This window comes from Ostrea edulis, chromosome 3, assembly GCF_947568905.1.
Source record: "Ostrea edulis chromosome 3, xbOstEdul1.1, whole genome shotgun sequence".
Taxonomy (NCBI): domain Eukaryota; kingdom Metazoa; phylum Mollusca; class Bivalvia; order Ostreida; family Ostreidae; genus Ostrea; species Ostrea edulis.
Genome location: NC_079166.1, coordinates 11548594 through 11569931, shown reverse-complemented (window position 1 = coordinate 11569931; position 21338 = coordinate 11548594). Strand labels below are relative to the sequence as shown.

The following is a 21338-nucleotide window of genomic DNA, read 5'->3' as shown; positions in this document are numbered from 1 at the left end:
GAATGGGTACAGCGTTTAGATACAGACTGTACCAATGTTGTTCCATAAAAAAAAATCCATGCAAAATCCTGAACCGAGAATACAGAGGGAAATGTATTGACTTATCTCATTATCAATTAGTAGTCATACTATTAAACACAAAATTTTCAAACGTGAAATCGCATAGAACATCCTGTGTTATTGCCTACCCTCCTAATGAAAGTAATTATGAAAAAAGAGAGAAAAAAGTAAAATGAATTTAAAATCTACAACAATTCATTGTTTGTTCATTATATCCGCACTTTCTAATCTAAAGTTCGGGTGTATTGTTGTTACCCCGGTCTGTCCGTCCGTCTGTCACGCTTTTTTCTTCCTCAAACTCCTCTTTTATTTTTTAAGCAATAATCAATCAATCTTTTGGAATATGATAGGTGATGTCCTACTGTAGATGTGCAATTTTACCCTGGGTAAAATGGGGGTTTAAAAAACGATAATTTTCGTTTTAAAAAAGCGTTCCCAGAATTCCTCATACAGTTTATGCGATGGCTAAATTAACTTCCTGTAGACGTGCAATATTAAGGTTTCAGAATTTTGATTTTCATCCCAAGAGCCAATGGGGTCGAGAATAACGTTTTTCTACTAAAACCTGGTACCCAAAACTTCTTTTTATGTTTTAAATTTAAAGCAAAATCATCTTTCGGAAGATGATTGGTGGTGTACTTTAAATGTGCAACGAGTTTTCGGATATTTTTTTTTTCACATTGAGGGGCAAATTGGGTGGGAAAACGATTTAATTTAAACAATATTTTATTCAAAAAATGAATAGGATTGGGCAGCAGCTAGCTCAGCTGGAAAAACGGTGAACAAAAACTTGGTGCTCAGTGCTTTGTATCTTGTGCAACAAAAACATATTTGTTAGGTTAGAATTTCGACCATTTTTAAGACATTTGAACAATCAAAAAATGATGGGGGTTGGAATGACCTTAGAGCGCTTGCCCATCAGAATACACAGTGCATCGTAATACGTGCAGCAGGAATGTATATGGTTTAGGGGTCAGGAAATTACGCAACTTCCGAGATATCAGCTCTCCTGTGCTGGAGGTACGTTCAGTGTTCTGTTGTACGCCTGAGTGGGTACAAGGTGTATACACAATCTGATTAAAATAAGATCTTTGATCCGCTCCGTTATTGTTATGTCGCTACACAAAGTGTGTAGCGACATAACAATAACGGAGCGGATCAAAGATCTTATTTTAATCAGATTGGGTGTATACATATACTATAGATTACCTATATAAATATGGATAAAAGTAATGAAAGTGTAAATTTTGTTTATATCAGCCGTTGGTATACATGAATTAAACTGACCATATCAAGAACAATATTTGTTTGAATTAGGCCATTAAATTAAATATGAAATTATGTTTTTTATTTCCTCCTTTGCACGAGTGATATTTTAATCAAAGAAAAATGGTGATTGTCGATTTTTGTTTGAGCTATTTTATTATTAGATACCAATAAACTTGCTAATTTTGTGTGTCCCTGCAGTCTGGCTGGTTGCATGGTGTTTGATAATCGGTCTTCAGGCAATATATGAAGACAGAGATAAGCATTTGTACCCACCGCGTGTGGACGATACAGTAGTATGTTTTGCGTCTCACTGTGCGTAAGAGTTCCACAAAGGGAAAGAACAATTATGAAATAGAGTTTGGTTTGACCCCAGGGCACTTGCCCAACAGAATACTCGAAGCATATCTTGACATATGCTGCAGGAATATATGTGGTATAGGGAATGTTATATAATAACTATTGTGGATTTCATACTAGAATATGCATTTAAAGACAATCACTAATTGCGTGCAGGTGTTAGGCCTACGGTCTTATGACAGCATCTATTGTTTCTTATGTATTGCCTTCGATATTTCCTCATGAATGCGACTCAGTTGTGAACATTATCTAAAAAAAAATGTAGATATAGATTTTTGATCTTGCCATTTTTGCAAATCTGTAGTAGAAGATATAATATCTAAAATATAAAAAAAAAAAATGTAGATATAGAGATTTTTGATCTTGCCATTTTTGCAAATCTGTAGTAGAAGATATATAATGGCATTTTACAAGTCTCTATGACAGTACGTGTTATATAAAGATATTAGATAGATATAACATTTGTTTCACACTTAGTGGATACGCAGTAGGCCTAGATATAAAATATGTATTTTATATTCTTCTTTGTGTGGCGCATGTTATATTATTGACAAAAGATATTCTAGTATACTACACTAATGGGTCCTTATCAGGAAGGTGTTATACATAAATATATATATATATATTGTAAAATATAATTTATGAAGGAAAAAAAATATTGCATCGGCCGGGAATCGAACCCGGGCCGCCCGCGTGGCAGGCGAGCATTCTACCACTGAACCACCGATGCTTGATAAATGCTTGTGCTAAAATTAGAGTGTTTCGTAAAGTCTTTGTTAAGGTTATTTCCCTTTTGCCACAAAATCTTTATTAATAAATTAAAAATCAGTGTAAGAGATGTTTTCGTGTTTTCCAGTTTTGGATTGCAAAGTCTAAATAGATGAAAATATCTTTAACTTTGTGTAGAAAAAAAATATTTTCAAGAGGTATCTTTAATAAAAGTTAGGCCTCAGAAAAAATATTGTGACGCAACAGATATTTTTTTCCAAGAGCTACAGTTCCGCAGCTAAGAAAACTGGAAAACCCAATGTCTTCTTTTAAGACATAATAAGCTGGTTTAGCACCATGATCATTTCTGAAACCAAATTGTAGCCTAACGGATGTGGAAATAAGATGCGTTCTTTTTCAATTATTCATTTTCAGTACAGAATAACCTTTTCTTGCAGAAGTCAATCTGTACTTTGCAGGGTTACATTTTTTTCCTTTGTAGATAGAGATTACTACCTCAAATATTACATGGGTGTATTGCAATGATTAAGATTTATTGACCAACTATGAACCCACAAGAGGCAAATATATACAAAGAACAGTTATGATTACAGGGGTGTGATTTTTCCTCTTTTCAGAGTAAATCCTCTGATTTGCTCAATTTTCGAAAAAATGAAACACTCTGGATTTGAATTAAAGTGGCAGAAAATTATATATTTCCAGGTAGGGTGAGGTGTTTTCCTCCCTTTTTGATCAGTTTTCCTCAGATTTCTGAGGAATTCAGTCACATCCCTGGATTTAAGACATACAAGAGACAGACATGCATAGCATACATGTAGTTAACAAAGCTTTGATTACAATACAATTTAAATTGATTGCAGTATTGGAGTTAAGGTAAGAATGAATGGCGACTGAAAAATATATGTGGTTGAAAAGAATACATAAATGATCTAGGAATTTGTTTCCGCCGTATATGATGTGTTCATTTGTGAAAAAAAAAAAAATCAAAAAAAAAATCTGGACTCGCTGCTTTCCTCTTTGATATTGCAGTAATATGTTGCCGTATTTCCTCAGTCGATATTGGATCCTGTACAAGAGTAGATTGGGAAAAGCTTCTGGGCTCACTATCTAGAGGATTTACATGTTCATCAATATGTTCTTTATTATACAGTTGGGGTTTTACAAAGCAAATTAAAAAAATTGATTCGTTGCAACAAAAATGTTTTGTTATATATCTACATGTAGATGCATATAAAAGGACGAGAAACGTAAGAAATACCTGTATATAGACTCAGTCTGCTGCCTAATCCTATTATATTAGAATAATAAAATATGTCTAAATAAAGGGGCCGGGACAGAGACGCATTTTTGCGTTTACCAGTACACGGTAAAATTGCATCGACAGCTGAATCCCATCCCTAAACAGTTCTTTTGAAATATTTAAGTGGTTATTTATAAAGGTAAGGAATACTATACAAAGAAATCTACAAGTACCTAAGATGTATGGTTCCTGTTTGGCCAAGCCCTTGAAAATGATATAATTATTTAATTATGACTTAAACGAAGATTATGATGTAATAATAAAGCCCCCCCCCCTCCTTTCCCTAAATCTATTCACAAGTATGCTCATGATATAGTGGAAATCTACATGTGTGTCTATCAAAATGTGCATCATCATTAAAGAGAGCTCGAGTTCTTTACATATATCATATTCTATATCATAAAGAAAGCAATGTGGTAGAATTGGCATTAAGTTCAGCACATAGAAAGACATATAGGTGTACCTCAAGGCTCTGTACTATAGACCCCGTTCTTTATAAGTACACACTTACTTGCAATAATTAAAGTAAAAGAAATATTAAGAATGTACAGTATATAATTATTGTATGTATACGTATATTACATATCAGTAGTACCGGTGATAAAGCATACAATTATCTTTGTAAGGGGAATTGCAGAAAATAAGAAGGGGGGGGAGAGAGAATATAACACAATATGATATTACAACAAAACCAAAAACAAGAGAAAAAGAGAAGAAATGAAGTGATAGAGAGAGAAAAGGGGCTTACCGGTTTATAAATATTTCTTAAGTATACTTTACATTCATATTGAATTTAATTGAATCTTCTTGATTATGAAAGTACATGTATGCAGATATTGAAGAATTCAAGAATTTTCAGTATAAAAATCACATTTTTTGGCAGCATGGCTTTTCAATAAGAGCATGATTAAAATATTCAGCATTAACTAAGCCACTTGCATTTGACAATGAATTATATTTTCCCTGTGTTCACCAAAATTAGATATTGATTTGTTGATATAATAGCCCTTGAAAATAAGGAGACTGTTAAAAGACTCCGAACTTTTAATGGCAGATCATTCCATTTTCTAATAGTGGATTTTAAGGGGGTATACTATATTCATAGTTTTTGAATGCATATTGGCATTTGTTTAAGCTATATACATGTATCATAACATCTTTAAACGTTTTTCAAAACCTTATACTCGGTCAGTTACAAGTATCATGCATTCTTAGTTAATTGTATGTAATATCTCTATTTCATTTTCAAGATTTCAATGAAAGTGGGTATGTTAAGGGTGATCACAGCAAATGTTCTTTTGAAGATCACGTAAATGATAGCATTGTTAGAAAAAGTGGGCGTGGCAGTGTTATATGAATTCAAATTACACACCCCGATGTGTCGGTTCCTGCATTATTAAGTCTATTTTATTGGAGAATTAGTGGAATAAGGAATTGTGTAATGGTAAAGCCTTGTGGTTACAAGCGGGGGGCATATCGTTTGTATAGAGATCAACCTTAAGTGATGTCATTTTGTAAAAGTGGTACACTATAGAGATCAAAGAAGTGTTTCGTCTCGTTTTTATAGCGGGTCACTAGGAACTGCGATACCGGGACCATTATTGAGTAAACACCATCATGTAGATATTGCACAAATATTTTAGAGAAAGTTTCTCGTAAATTTTCTTTTAGTGATGTAATTTCTTTTTTCTTTTTTTTTTTTCAAGATTCCATGTTGGATTCAAAATTAAAACATTTTACCGATGATGAATATTTTTTTTTTTTCATAAATAATCTGGATACCCATATAACCCACTGCGGCTGATGAATAGAATAGAATATGATTTATTTCCAAATTAGGGCCCTCTCGGGCATACAGCATACATGATTGTTAACATTTCAATGTGCAATGACGATAAAAAGAAAAGAACAAAACAAGAGTAAAATATGCACTATTAGTATGAGCAATGTTCATACATGAGACATTTTGAACATGATAATACTTATTTGTATTATATGTAAGTACCACCGTGTATCCTAATGCAAAACAGTCAGAAATACACACAGGAAAATATATATATATATATATATATATATATATATATATATATATATATATATATATATATATATATATATATACATGTACATAACAACTCTACATGTAATAATAGTAAAGGTAGTAAAGTACATATGATTAACTCCACTGTAATGCAAAAGATACCACGGGACGGTGCATTGGTACTAGATCAACATGTCATGTTTATAATGAGTGCATATGTGCAATATGGTTTCATATGGTTCACACATAATATACAGTAATACTAGTAGTATGAGCTTAGACAATGTACATAACATGAGACATTATTTGATGCAATATATGTAAGTACCACCGTGTATCCTAATGTAAAACAGTCAGAAATGCACACAGGAAGAAAATAATAACAATATATGCAATGACACATAATAATAGTAATAGGCACGTAGTACAAGTACATATGATTGAATGTAATGCAAAAGATACTGATGTGTAAATGAACACAATTCGAGTTAAGCGTGTCGCTCGCTTATGACTTCACTTTTTTGACACACTGTTTTTGCCTTTTATAGCTCTAAAACTTCATTGTTATTTCGGATTTCAAACATTTCGGTTGAGCATAACTGAAGAGACATTATTTGTCGAAATGTGCATCTGGTGCATCAAAATTGTTACCGTATTAAGTTTTACATTATAGCGTCATATATACACGTGCGTCTTTTTAGGAAGGATGCCAAATAATTTAAATGGCACTGTGCGATTTTAATGGAAATTTATTATCATAGATAATCACACATCTATTTAATTGTATGTAACAAACCATTTGAATTCATTACTTAGTGTAGCGTGCACATGCCATGGTCGTGGGGGATGGGGTCCCTCCAAATAATACACATATTTTCACACGCGCGGTGTTATTATTGTTGTCATTAGTTTGTTTGTTGTAACTTATCTTTGTTATTAGTTTGTTTGTTGTAACTTATCTTTGTTATTAGTTTGTTTGTTGTAACTTATCTTTGTTATTAGTTTGTTGTAACTTATCTTTGTTATTAGTTTGTTTGTTGTAACTTATCTTTGTTATTAGTTTGTTTGTTGTAACTTATCTTTGTTATTAGTTTGTTTGTTGTAACTTATCTTTGTTATTAGTTTGTTTGTTGTGACTTATCTTTGTTATTAGTTTGTTTATTGTAACTTATCTTTGTTATTAGTTTGTTTGTTGTAACTTATCTTTGTTATTAGTTTGTTGTAACTTATCTTTGTTATTAGTTTGTTTGTTGTAACTTATCTTTGTTATTAGTTTGTTTGTTGTAACTTATCTTTGTTATTAGTTTGTTGTAACTTATCTTTGTTATTAGTTTGTTTGTTGTAACTTATCTTTGTTATTAGTTTGTTTGTTGTAACTTATCTTTGTTATTAGTTTGTTGTAACTTATCTTTGTTATTAGTTTGTTTGTTGTAACTTATCTGTGTCATTAGTTCGTTTGTTGTAACTTATCTTTGTTATTAGTTTGTTTGTTGTAACTTATCTGTGTTATTAGTTTGTTTGTTGTAACTTATCTTTGTTATTAGTTTGTTTGTTGTAACTTATCTGTGTTATTAGTTTGTTTGTTGTAACTTATCTTTGTCATTAGTTTGTTTGTTGTAACTTATCTTTGTTATTAGTTTGTTTGTTGTAACTTATCTGTGTTATTAGTTTGTTTGTTGTAACTTATCTTTGTTATTAGTTTGTTTGTTGTAACTTATCTGTGTTATTAGTTTGTTTGTTGTAACTTATCTTTGTCATTAGTTTGTTTGTTGTAACTTATCTTTGTTATTAGTTCGTTTGTTGTAACTTATCTTTGTTATTAGTTTGTTTGTTGTAACTTATCTTTGTTATTAGTTTGTTTGTTGTAACTTATCTTTGTTATTAGTTTGTTTGTTGTAACTTATCTTTGTTATTAGTTTGTTTGTTGTAACTTATCTGTGTTATTAGTTTGTTTGTTGTAACTTATCTTTGTCATTAGTTCGTTTGTTGTAACTTATCTTTGTTATTAGTTTGTTTGTTGTAACTTATCTTTGTTATTAGTTTGTTTGTTGTAACTTATCTTTGTTATTAGTTTGTTTGTTGTAACTTATCTTTGTTATTAGTTTGTTTGTTGCTCTTGCTTTCTTTTCTTCTTCTTTATTCATTTTTTTCCATGTTTGGGGATTATTTGATTTTCGTGTGTGTGTTTTATGAATTAATTTTGCTTGTCATACAGAATAGTTTTATTAACTTAAAAACACTGGATCGGGCGTATTATGACTATGATTGGGGTCCATACGCTGTGACGTTGCATAAGTTTCATTAGTGTCAAATGTTGTTTGAAACCCAAAATAAAAGTACAATATAATTTTATGCATTATATATTCCAATCTAGTGTCAAATGGAAATTAAACGTGTTCCTAAAATTGAATGAAATTCAATTCAAGGTTGAAAACTTAATATTATGAATCAGAAAGGGATTTCATTTCTCGTGAAATTTTAAAATTCATATGTCTGGCAAAGAGCGAAGGTTGAAAACACATCCCTAGTGCACTCCAGTTGTATTTTGTTTTGTGAGACAAGAATCAAAATTATTCAATACTTCTATTAGAGACACAATATATTAATATTGTAACTATAACAGATCAAAATAGATACTGAGGTTGTGTTTACATCAGAGTATATCCTGCTTGTAAACTATTTATTATTTTGCAAACTTTATTGCCCTGTTTGAAAAAAAAATCAATTTGATTGTGACGATATGTTGAATGACCAATCATAGTGTGGTTCTGACTCCATAAACAAAATTGAAAACCCTGAGGATTGAAATCTGCAAAATGTGTGACTATTAAAATGAATTTTTGATGCACAGTGAACAAAATGTATGCCCTTTGAAAGACCAAATGCCTCTAATCACTGTCTTGCATGCTGGTCAGTAGTGATTTTGTTTTATTTATCATTATTTTGGTTGTTTCAGAATACATTTAGGACGGGTCAAATGAAGTTTAGGATTTTGCTGTGTGCATGTGGGATTTTCTATTATTTGATCAAACAACAATATTAATGTAAATAGGTCATTAATACATGTGGGATTTTCTATTATTTGATCAAACAACAATATTAATGTAAATAGGTCATTAATACATGTGGGATTTTCTATTATTTGATCAAACAACAATATTAATGTAAATAGGTCATTAATACTTGACCTGCACAATAAAACGACGTTTTTGAAGGATTTCAATTTTTGGGTTATGCCTTTTTTCCTTTGAATTTTCAAATAAAGATTTGTGAATAACGCAAAACTAAATGTGGCTTCATAGGAAAGTGTTGTGGTAAATGCATTTACAAATATTTTTTACAAAATTCTATAACAAATTGTTCTGGGTATCCTATGTCCTTAACATGATGATGTCAATGAATGAATATTTATTAATTAATAAATTAATATATAATGAAATTTTATTACATCTGTAATGGGTGACTGATACACGACAAGGAATTATAATTTTGAATGTAACAAAGAGTATATAACATTTTCGCATTCAAAAGTGAAAAATCTTATTTCAATTATTTTTTAATCAAAAACATTAATAATTTCATCTTTTTAATTTTATCTTACACCGATCTTCTTCGTATATGGAAATTAGCATGTAAATATTAAAAAGTCAGAACAAAGCTTACAATCTGTCACGCGGCAACATTCACTGAAGTCCAATTTCCTTTACAAAAAATCTTTCAACATTTTAAGATAATGGCATAATAATCACGCCAAACTGCGAGAGATAAAAGGGCTTTTTGTGTAAATTATTAAATAAAAACTTTAGTTAAAACATCTTGAATAGTTATTGAATATTAATTTCATTTTATAGATCACTGTTTTTTTAAGAAAGAAAAAAAGTACGGGAAAATAAGTCAAACAAAGAAAATGCCAGCCATCATGTGTATCTTGACAGAGTAGTTCCCACCGGAACGGCCCGCCCCAACAAAAAACACCAATGCAATATGTTACAGTCAAGCTTTCTTAGTTAGCCCACGGTTCAGGGCTTCTTTGTTCTTTGCCCTTGTCGCACAATAAGCGATTCGAGATATGACAAAACGTATGCGAGAACTTGTGCCATTCACAAAAGACAGAAACCCATCTTGGTGACGGAAAGCTCAAGAGGGCGATTTTTCTTCTTCTTTTAGGGTGACGATGCATGATTCTTTGTCTATTTCTCTAATGACCTTTGTTTGTTTTTAAGGTCATTTGGATCAGATCAACAGTAATCAGATACAAGCAGTGTAGTTACAAATGTGTGATCTCATAACTGAAATATTCAAAATTATGCTAATTTGATTGACAAAGAAATACTTTGAATGTTTCTGTTCCGGGTGAATGATTTTTTTTTAAAACCCACATTATTACCAATATCAAAATTGCAAGGATTCAATAACGAAGATATGTCGTATTGCAACAATGTAACAGAATTCTGAATTACCATAACTATAAAGAATCCAGTTTCTAATTCTATTTTCAACACACATGAATGTATAGACATTTTATTACGCAAACGAATTTAATAGCCGTTCTTGATATGCAGTATGAGTGCTCAGGGCGCCGCAGCGCATCAAAGGGCCCATAATCCGTTACTTTGCACCACTTTTTGTCTTTCCGCAAACAAAGCCCTGCGGTGATCTTTAGGACAATAAATAATAAATTGGCCGATAACATATTGGCCTGTAACGTCACTAGTTGTAATAATGCTGTTTCTTTTGTGACCGGTGTAAGTCCGGTGGTCAGTATGGAAGCCGACAGATGGGTGTAATATTGATTGTGCTCTGTGGATAGAGAGCTTCACCTATTGACTAAGAAGTTTGTTTGCAGGTCTGAAATGCCTTTAAATATTGAAACCAAAATACAGCAATCTGGTGTGTGCCCAGATGTCATATTCCACCAATTCATTCATTGACATTACCTGTTACCGTGTACCTTCCAAGTAAATAAAAATATAAAATAAACATGTCACTCGGATTTTGATCTTATCTATCAAAAGAATCTTAATGAAAATGTTCCAGTGATATTTTTTTTTTACACAAAATGTTAAAAAATAAAATGAAATTTATGACATCTTAATATCACATCCCATGCCCATTAATTTACCTTGCTATAAGGTACAAAGCGACTTGGAATCCTTCATGAATTATAAAACACACGATTGGTGTTATCGGAAATTGATCTTGATTAATAAACATGTTTTGTGTTCATTCATTTCACACGTCTACGCATGAGCACCTTCATTCATTTTGTGAAGAATTTCCTACAAAAGTTCAATTCTACTCTTTAGAGCCGTCACACAACAATAAATCACGACCAAACATCAATAAACACCCCCAAATTCACGGTTACTCGATTCAGTCTTCTTATGTTCAAAGACACCGACCATGATAAAAAGAAACTACCGTTAACGACCCTATTTTGCCTGATTATCAATCAAATACCACTGTCTGATTTGCCGGAAGTGATCTGCGGCCGTACTGCGAAATAAGCAATTAAACAATTGTAAAAGATCAAAGATATGTGTTTGGTAGGTGTTTGCCAACGTGGACTCTGAAAATTCCGAGTTTGCTTGGTAATTTTCATGTCCATCTTTTCCTCCTTTGGTCAGTAATAAAGAATTTTATTCGTCATCTGAGGCGGAGACGCATCACACAAACCGCAAATAACCACAACTTTTCACAGGTGTTCGGACGTGGATAAGAGAAAAATACTTAATAATGAACATATAGTCACAGCTCACAACTTTTACAGGTGTTCGGACGTGGATAAGAGAAAAATACTTAATAATGAACATATAGTCACAGCTCACACCAACAGAATATACCACGTGTGGGTTTTTTTATTGTGAGCACAAGGAGTGAAATAGAAAATGCTATACTTTGAATTCGTAACTGTCAGGATCGATTCGGAAACCCTCCAAATTACAAATGCTGAATTTTAATCACAATCGGAGGGGAAAAATCTTTTTATTTCTGTCTTAGCTGTCAACTTGCTGAGGTTTTGAACACTTGGACATTACTGTAATCAGTGCCAGCTTTCATCCTCCATTATCTCACCATCAGCACCCCGGCCCAGCGTGACAGGAGGTAACAAGTCACCCGGATGTTTGGTCATGTGACTCAGCGGTCCAGCACGAGAGTAGCAGGCGACTGCCGCGAACATGAAATGGACGATAAGACTGACCCTATACGACCAGACGATGATTTAGCTGTCATTTCAATTAGTCCTTCTCTAAATAGCGATGGTCACAGCTTGTCCTGGGAGACTTTTGTCTCTAATGATGACCTTTGTGTCGCAGAAATTGGTCCGCCTTTGGCCAAATAGTACACCATGTGGCGAATGTCTCCGGGATGGGGGGATATTTCATCGAGAGCTCTTAATGCTATCAGTCTCCGATACAAACCCCCTTCAGTATACGTGTATTGTATGACGATCGAAGGAAATCGCCTTTGATATTTCAAACCCTTTATTCTTTTCATTGTAATCTCAATGCTGCTTAAAATTTCCCTCAGACAATCGATTCGAGATCTCTTTGTAACAATATAGTTGTTGTCCCAGTGATTCATACAATTTTTTAAAATGCAAACAATTTCAATAGATTGTGACACACTTGTGTGTTCTCAATCAGCTTTTGACTTCTAACCCTTAAACTGATCTATGAAATTTTATTCGTTTTATCAAATTGGATGAGAAAAGTAAACACTTCTTGTCCCAATATCGTGCACCTCTTTTTCTGCCTCTTTTATGCCTTAAATCTACCTGGTCGCACCTGTTGTTGAAGGGAGGGTCACGGTGTGCGTAATGCGTCCCCTCTAGGAATTTACATCACAATGGCGGGGTTCCATATGTTACAGCACCCGTTAGCTCACCATTAGCACCACATGTTGTCGCGTACAGAGGACACGGAATCACCAGCGGGGGTCATTCATTATATGAAAACAGTTTCTCCACGTGTTGCAAACATCATTAGTTAATATTTACATTAGCTTTCATATCGTTATAGTTTCTGCGTTTGGTATCTTTACTAATCGTAACGACAGTCATTTCCTCATAAAAGTTTTATGTTCCGTCCAGAATTCGACACCAGCTGTAGCTGAAGTACCACAAACTTAGCACTCTGCGGGGCCGTGACAATGAGGGTTCTTTAACGTGTCAACGCCCGCCGCAACACGGGACCTCCCGTCTTTCTTCATGCATCTTTAAAAAAAAAAAAATGGATTCTCACTCTAAATGCCGGGCGTTTGACGAAGGAACAATCAGTACTGGCCTCGGGGCCACGAACGTCTGGAGTCGAACTCAAATTTGAGTTGAGTAAAATCCAACGTTCGTGGTCGCGGAGGCAGATCTATATGATTGACGCGGCCATGGCACGAGCAGGGCTCGAACTCATGAATTCACTACCTCTATTTTAACGACTGGGATTTCCGATAGGAATGAAAGTAGAATATATACATGAGGGTATGAACTGCAACGCATCACGAAGAATGCCGGTGTGGAGCGTCGCTGTTTTTACCCTCATATATTTTCAGAAATTGCAATGATAACCATTTGCTCATAAACGCATTGCAGTTGTGAACAAGGTGCGTTTGAATCTTAGATAAGTATAGTAATGGGGCTGGGAATTCCCACAGAAATGAAAGTAGAATGTAAATATATAAGAAATAAATTTTCATTTTTGAAAAAATACATGAGGGGTATGGACGACAAAGCTCCCCGCCAGCATGCTTTTCACGAAGCGCTACAGCTACAACGTATTCATGAAGAAATGGCTAGCATGACAATTTGCTGAGATATCAATACCGAAAAAAAAAAAAAACATTGGAAATGTCAATATAATACATTTATTTACAAAAGTTTGATAACGGCCCTTTTTGATTCCCCATAAGGATAAGATTTTTTTAAAGCTCTACATAAAGGAAAGCAAACCTTCGTGATATTGCATAGAGAGAGATACAAAGCCTGTAGATTTCTGTAAATGTTAAAAATTAACACAAGTTTAACTTTTTCAAATTCTCAACTTCTAAAATGTGCCGAAATTTAGATATTATTTTTTTACGTGAAAATACCTAGCTACTTTATGTCAAAATGATAAACACGATGGGGAAAACGTCTTTACGATGTTGACATTTTGAGGAACAGCCAACGGGCTACATACATGTATCGGATCTGACCTAGGTATAAAAGTAAAATTTATTGAAATCAAGTTTACAATAACAAAAGTTTTGGATGCAATTTTTCTATATCAACGGCAAAATATCATTTGTTTAATCAACAGAAACGGGAAATTATTTTGCGAGCTTCCCCTTCCTCATTCGTGAGAGCTACCCTATCGTGTTTCATATCTGTATTCATGAAGACGAGGAAGAAGGGCTTCCTAACTGTGATTAGTTTCAACTGTCAAGCATGATAGCAATAAATATTTTACTATTGAAAGCAGTAAACAGAAAATTTGCTGTTTGATTACAAATTAACCTAACCTTGTAACTGTATATATTAAGGAGACCTTAACCAAAAATGTTGTCCGACTTGTCAAGCAAACGCCCGACTCGTCGATTAAGTGTTTAACTTGTCACTCGAGTACCGGTACATGTAATAAATTAATGAAATTATACAAAGAAATCAATAATATATTGTCCATGCTTTTTTTTTTCTGGCTTTAGACGAGGGTCCTTGATAATTCAGGTAGATTTTTAAAAAGTCCAAGTCTACAAAACATATGTCCACTAGGTATTCCAAAAAAAAAAAAAAAAAAAAAAAAATAGAGAAAAAAGAAAGAAAGAAAAAAGATGAATCAATGGTTGATCATTGAAACTGCTGAAAATAATTCATTTTAGTTTATTTGTTATTAAATCGTTAAAGGTTTTATAATCTAAGGTCATTTTGGTCAAATCGGGAAAATAACTGCTTTTCACGGGATTCCTGTACGAAATACTCCAAATCATCTAAGCAAAAAAAAAAAAAAAAAAAAAAAAACAAGACTTCTTGAAGACAGTACATGTACATATATTTATTTACAATCCGTCAGTGTTTCCTCGCTCTCAAACAACCACGTCGATGTTTTTTACAGGGTACACATGTCCTTAATTCAATTTCACTTAAATATTTACTCAGAAGAAATTCTATCTAACGTTCGGTCACTATGCATTCTTTGACAGCGCGTATGAACACAAATTGCAGGCAAACACCTGTGAGGCATCAAACCAGTAAATGCCCCCAATCCGTACACGACATAAACATAGACTTTTCTCATGCACGTTGGTGGTATAACCTTTTGATGGTCCGACGTCCTGCTGGGACTCGCCTAAACAGCGACAGGAGACGTGTTAATTTTATATGTTCTGTGCCACGTAACTTACACCCCCTCCCCCGGTCACCACCTCCATCACCGCTAAGAATTCTCATTCGATGGGGAGGCGGTGATTAAGAAGCCCTGTCATTATTTGAGTTTTCTCGATGCTAACGTAACTGTGTCCTTCCGGATTTTGAAACTTCTTGTTAGGAGTCTTGTCAAGAGATATCGTATCGATGAATGAAAGAAATACTAGTATTCGAAACGAGTTTTTAAACCAAAGAGGATGGGATGTCAGTAGAATTATTGAAAGTTTCGTTTATAGACCCCCCCCCCCCTCACCTCCCCAGTTGATTCACCCATGCTGAAAATCCTGAGAAGTTTTTTGTGTTATAGGTGTAAATGTCCTACACAAACGAAAGTTAAACAAGAAAGTTTGTATTTCATCTGAATACTATAAAAGTCTGTACCCTTGGGACATGATTACACAGTCGGGAATTCTGTCGAGTGAACCCTAATCTGCAGACCCACACAATGTTCAGATTACAACATCGACTTTCACCTGAGATGACCCTGCTCCATAAAAAGACCAGTCCAACAGGGAACACACCGGCATTGTTTGCTTACACCGCAAAAGAGTAGGGACGAAACACGGCCGGGTGAAGTAGTGGTCAGCCTGGGGTCGTTGACCCGACCCTAATATTGTGCACAAGGGTAAAGATAATGAAATGGCCTTACCTGTCAGCATGTTCTAATACAGGTTTACTTAGAATGCCTCTCTCTCTCTCTCTCTCTCTCTCTCTCTCTCTCTCTCTCTCTCTCTCCTAGCGATTAATATGCTGCTGTCAGTAAAAGGGAAATATGGGAATCCATCCCTTCCTCATTAAATTTCAAAGTTTGGTGTAATTATTTCCTTTTAAAAACGTATATGGAATTTATGTAAATAAAAAGCATAAATAATGTAGATCAATTCATTAGAATGCACGGGGTTTTTGTGTGTGTGTTTTTAAAAGATCATCAAAAATTATTACTTCAAATCAAAATTTCTAATCTCATCATTTGTATGTTTGGGTTTCAATTAGACGTGTCCGGTAAAAAAAAATTATGCAACAGAACATTGAAAAAAATATTTCAAAAGTAGAAAAAGATTTTAAAAAGTACAAAAACATTTATATTGAAGGAGCGAGGAGAAAACATTCGATAGTTTTACGTTAGATTTTGTTAACAAAATATACGGGAGCTTCCGGGGGTTTAATTCGCCCTGGATCCAGTGGGGGCCTAAAGGTGGCTCCCAGACCTCCACCTTTCAGATTTATTTCCACGCCCCTTCGATGAAATCTGGATCCGCCCATAGTGTACCGCTGTATGGAACTTCTTCCTGAACTGGAACTAGGTTGATAATAAAAATAATGAAATGATTTTAGACTGTTTCCATAAACAGATCAAGGTCATTGTTTCTGATTTAAAATTGATGCAAGCTCAACTGATAACCTGATTTGTTTTATTTATATGCATCAGATTTAATTAGCAATGTATTGTTAACTAATATCAACCCTAATTGTGGAATGATTCAATTCTTATCAATTCTTTTATGAATTAACTTGAAAATGAAAACCTATACTCGTATATTTAGAATATAAATACTTAGAAAAAATTTCTACACACAGGACCTTTATTTCATGGACGATAAAAATAAATCCCAATCTTTCTGAGGGTAACTTTGCAAACATTTCTCGTAATCATTCGATCTGAATGTGAAGATGCTACGTAACAAATTAATTTGTCAAGGGGAAAAAAAACCCTGAAATCCTTTTTTTCAATTGTGTAAGTCCATATTACATTTACAAATAGATAAAGATAAAATGTACAAAACTTGTCCTTTTTGAAAGTAGGAAACTGTAAGAGGGCTAAATTTAGTCCGTTGCGATAAGGCTATATTCGTCGCCATTTACGAGGAGTTTGCGCTAATATCTTGTTACATGTAAATGTAAGGCCAGTTGACGAGAGTACCCGAGCACCCGGGCGCTGAGCTCATTCCACGTGATTTCATGGGGTCAGTGACTGATTACACCAATGACTCGGTCAATATTGATCCATGAGAAGGAAATTGGATTAAAGGTCCGAAAACTTGTTTAAAATGTCCATAGTTAAAGTGATAGTTCCATTGGTGTTAAAATAAATTGGAAACTCTAATCTGCTGCGATTGTATACTTTTCGTGTGAAAATGAGACGAGGAAATACTCGCGTGCGCTGGTGTTGTTAAGGATACAATATCGCGCTCACAAGCCTAAGAAATAACATAGTCATTCGTCAGGAAAAATATATAATATAATTGTAAATGAGATGAGCATACTCGACTGCTGTATACAGATTGGATTTTATATCTCAGCAGATGTCAAGCGGCGCTCGGAACACTTCGTCACATTTTATCAAAATTTGATCTCTGTCACATGTTACTATCTTCGTTAATAAAGCGGTTGAACTTCACATCTCTTGACAATGTTCACTAAATTTATTGTTCTTTAACGTTTTTCTTTACGTTGCACGGTTCGTTTTACATGTCATTATTCTTTTTATAAATTTTTTACTAAATATTTTTTGTCATTATTTATTGCCTGTACTAAAAAAAAATCCAAGAAGGCAAAATCTTAAGAATGTGCTAAAGATGCTCTCGCCCAATGGTCTTCCCGACTCAAAATTGTCCAATTTGACTTGACGATTTTTTGTAAAAAATTGAAATTCTGTCGTAGTCGGTGTAAAGCTTCTTTTCCGAGCAGCTAGAACCCATATGATATAATTAATTGTAGAATGTTCACGAACCTTTTCAAGAAAAAAAAGTTTTGCCTATTTATCAATCCAATTTAAAAAAAAAAAAAAAAAAAAAAAAAAGAAAGAAAAAGAAAAATTTGCATGATTGATGGCAAATACAATATATATATCTTAAGATGACCAAAGCATGCACAAAGGAATACAATATATATATCTTAAAAAAGCTTGAAGAGAAGGCTAAATATTATTTCATTTCATAAAAGTGATCATGTCTAAAACAATTTCACATAATATTTATTTGTAATATGTACAGTCAGTAGAAATGCACAACATCCAAATTGACGTAATTTCTCAATTTTACTCAGATCTATATTTAAATTGCTAATTTCTGGTGATCGTTATTGAATTCTTACAGAAAACATAGAGCACAGCGTTGGACATACAATTCTTTTCTATGGCACATGTATACTGGAAAGATAAATCATGGGTTAAAACATATGTATAAAATTTGTCTAATTCTGCACTCGACGCGTCCTACGTGAAAACACTCCGGGGAATGAGAATGATAACGAAGTTGCATCGGATTCTGGCATAAAATACACTTAATTATAATACAAAAACACAAATGTCGCTTTTGGTACTCTTATCCTATGAAGTCCTTTTATGATGCAGTTTTGCAGTATTTAAGGTAGATCTATATTTGCATTATTATGTGTCCAACGTTCAGTTGTATATACATAGAAAAACTGTATTATTTTCCACTTAATATACAATCCATAATTAAATAAAATGTACATGTTGCCATCTTTTAAAGATGTCAGACACACATGTCAACATTAAAAAAAAAAAATCGCACATTTTCATTAAATAAAATAATGAGAATACTTTGAAACTCTTAAATGACCAAATTATTTTGATAACATTAAGAAATAGATCTAGATAATCGATTATCTATAGAAAATATAAACGTTTTCAGTATCAAACAGTTTACCTATCTATTGATATTTGCCCCAGTGAATAAAATTCCTACAAAATGATCTACAAATTTCTACCATGCACAAAGTTTATGACGTCACATGAAGGTGAAGTTACCTTAACTGTGCATTGTATATATTAATACCTGTTACTCATATCGCATACAGTGTAAATCATATAACTGTTTTCCATTTTCCTCTTCTAATGTGAAAATCGCGACATTGTTGACAGGTAGTGACGTAATTAGATATGGCGGCTCCGTCTGAAGGCGGAGATAGCGTTGTGTCTTGTCTTCGGGGCACATACTTTCACACCAACAAGGTAAAACATGAAGATCTCAAGAATTTTACAACTTTTCTTAATTGTTTACAAGGTAAGCAATTTGTGTATAATCGTTAATTGCGTAACAATACAATCATCAGCACATGTGATTTCGTCTGATCTGCCGATGAATGAGGCGAGCAATTGGCTGTCAACAAAATTCGAAAGACCATAAAATAAGGTGTTCAGAAAAGCAAAATCTTATAATTGTCGTAACATAAGGAAGTGATAAGAAGACCGTAAAAGTAAACAGACTTGGGGCATAAAGTTTTGTACAGTTTTGACACATCGTTAAGACAAGCTACCGTTAGATAAACTCGCAAGTCAATGGACAATCTTGTCCTTTAGACATTCCAATCTGACACCGGGCAACATTCGAGATTTTGAGTCAATTTTAGATAGAGGTAGATAACTTGTTTGTCAACAGTGACAATGAAACATTCTGGTTGCAGCATGAAAGATACACGTGTAGACCAGTTGTAAATTTCCGTGGTACTATGTGGTATTTCGAGGGTCTTTTTCCCCATCTTGCTCTTGTGAAGTGGAGTTTGAACCATTATAAGCACCCCAGAACTCAGGTTCAGGTTTATCGATTATTTATATTTCAATGATGACAGCCACGATGTGATCTTAAATTTGCCCTGTAACAGGTGCAAGTGTAAAAGTACTAAAAATAGACATAAATTAAATATACATTAACTCGATAGCTGGTAGGATATCTGATAGAGATCTACCATCGTCACCACATGAAGTATATACAACTCTCTCTCTTCTCTCTCTCTCTCTCTCTCTCTCTCTCTCTCTCTCGATCCAAGACTTTTTACAGGGGGAAGAGTCGAACTTTTGGGGGAAAATTAACGCTATAAAAGAGTGAAAGATTATATTCAACCCAAGGCTCAGAATCCTAGATCGAGACATGATCCTTCAGTGCTTGGAAACAATTCATCGGTTCAAACGTACATTTCCATTGTCTTTTGTTAATAAAAAAATTATCGGGGGGGGGGGGGGGCAAACAGCCAGTGGATCAAACTTCTAATGTAGAAATAACAGAGAAGGTATATTATCCAAATAAAGTGGGAGGGTCAATGACTTTACGACAATTCAGCAGCCTACATGTACAATACTCTTTACTTGTCAGATTCTTCTAAATGTAAAAATAATATTTAAATCAGATACCCCCCCCCCCCCCCCAAAAAAAATACTGTCAGTCAATGTTTTACACTGTCCAATTTGTCTTTAGCAAAATAGTGAAAGGTTGTAAATACTGATACGTCGATTCCTGACCTATGTTTAAACTTCGAGTAAGAATGATATTGTGACATCAATCATCGGTAATTATTAAAAATTGCGAATTAAAGAGGGATAGCAAACAAATCGTTCCAGTATACATTCCACTTTGTATATGATGATTTCGTGATAATCTTGTCATTTAGTGCTATCATATTATAGATATAATAACTTATTTGTTTGCATAAATCATAATGGTATGTACTTTTAAAATCCCAGGGGGACCCAAACCCCTCTAGACTCTCTCTCCTCTCTCTCTCTCTCTCTCTCTCTCTCTCTCTCTCTCTCTCTCTCTCTTTCGCATCTGTTCTCTTCAATCTCTCAAGTTTTTGAGATAGGCTATTCAAAATCGCGGGAAAATGTCACGATCGAATTATGAAAGTTCATACAGGTCTCCGCCAAGAGCACTTTTTCGACAAAAAATGTGTTCAAATTAACCCGAATAATTGGGATTTATGAACTTGCGCGTGACAAAAAGAGGAGTTTTGAAAACTAATGACCAGTTGGTCAGTTCTTATTACCAATGGGACAAAGTGGACAATTGATTAATAATCAAAAACAGATGCGAAATGAGACTTGATTGACTCGAAAAAAGGAGATTTTGCCAGCTAAATGAGGTGGCAGCAAGCTGTCACAAATCAATGCAGGGCATACAGAGGTCTACAATTGATAAAAATGACTAACTTCAAAAAGTAAGGTTTCTTGTTACAAATTTAGGTGTAACTGGATTGGATACAACGAGATAAAAATCTGATTTGCGTGTAATGGTGATGTACTATTTAAAAAAGGGGGACAATGATTAAAAACTGTATAGCTTTTCAACCAGTCATCATTTAAGTGAAATTAATGGCTTAGAAATATACATAATTTGGATCATGGCATTATCCAAATTGCTGTAACGGACCATTTTACGTTAAAGCGC

At 33.8% G+C, this 21338-nt stretch overlaps 1 non-coding gene across 1 annotated transcript; it reads right to left on the bottom strand.

Moving 5' to 3' along the window:
- Positions 1-2345: 2345 nt before the first annotated feature.
- Positions 2346-2416, bottom strand: Trnag-gcc (transfer RNA glycine (anticodon GCC)). Its single transcript has one exon. It is a non-coding gene; the product is annotated as a tRNA-Gly (tRNA).
- Between the last annotated feature and the right edge of the window lie 18922 nt (positions 2417-21338).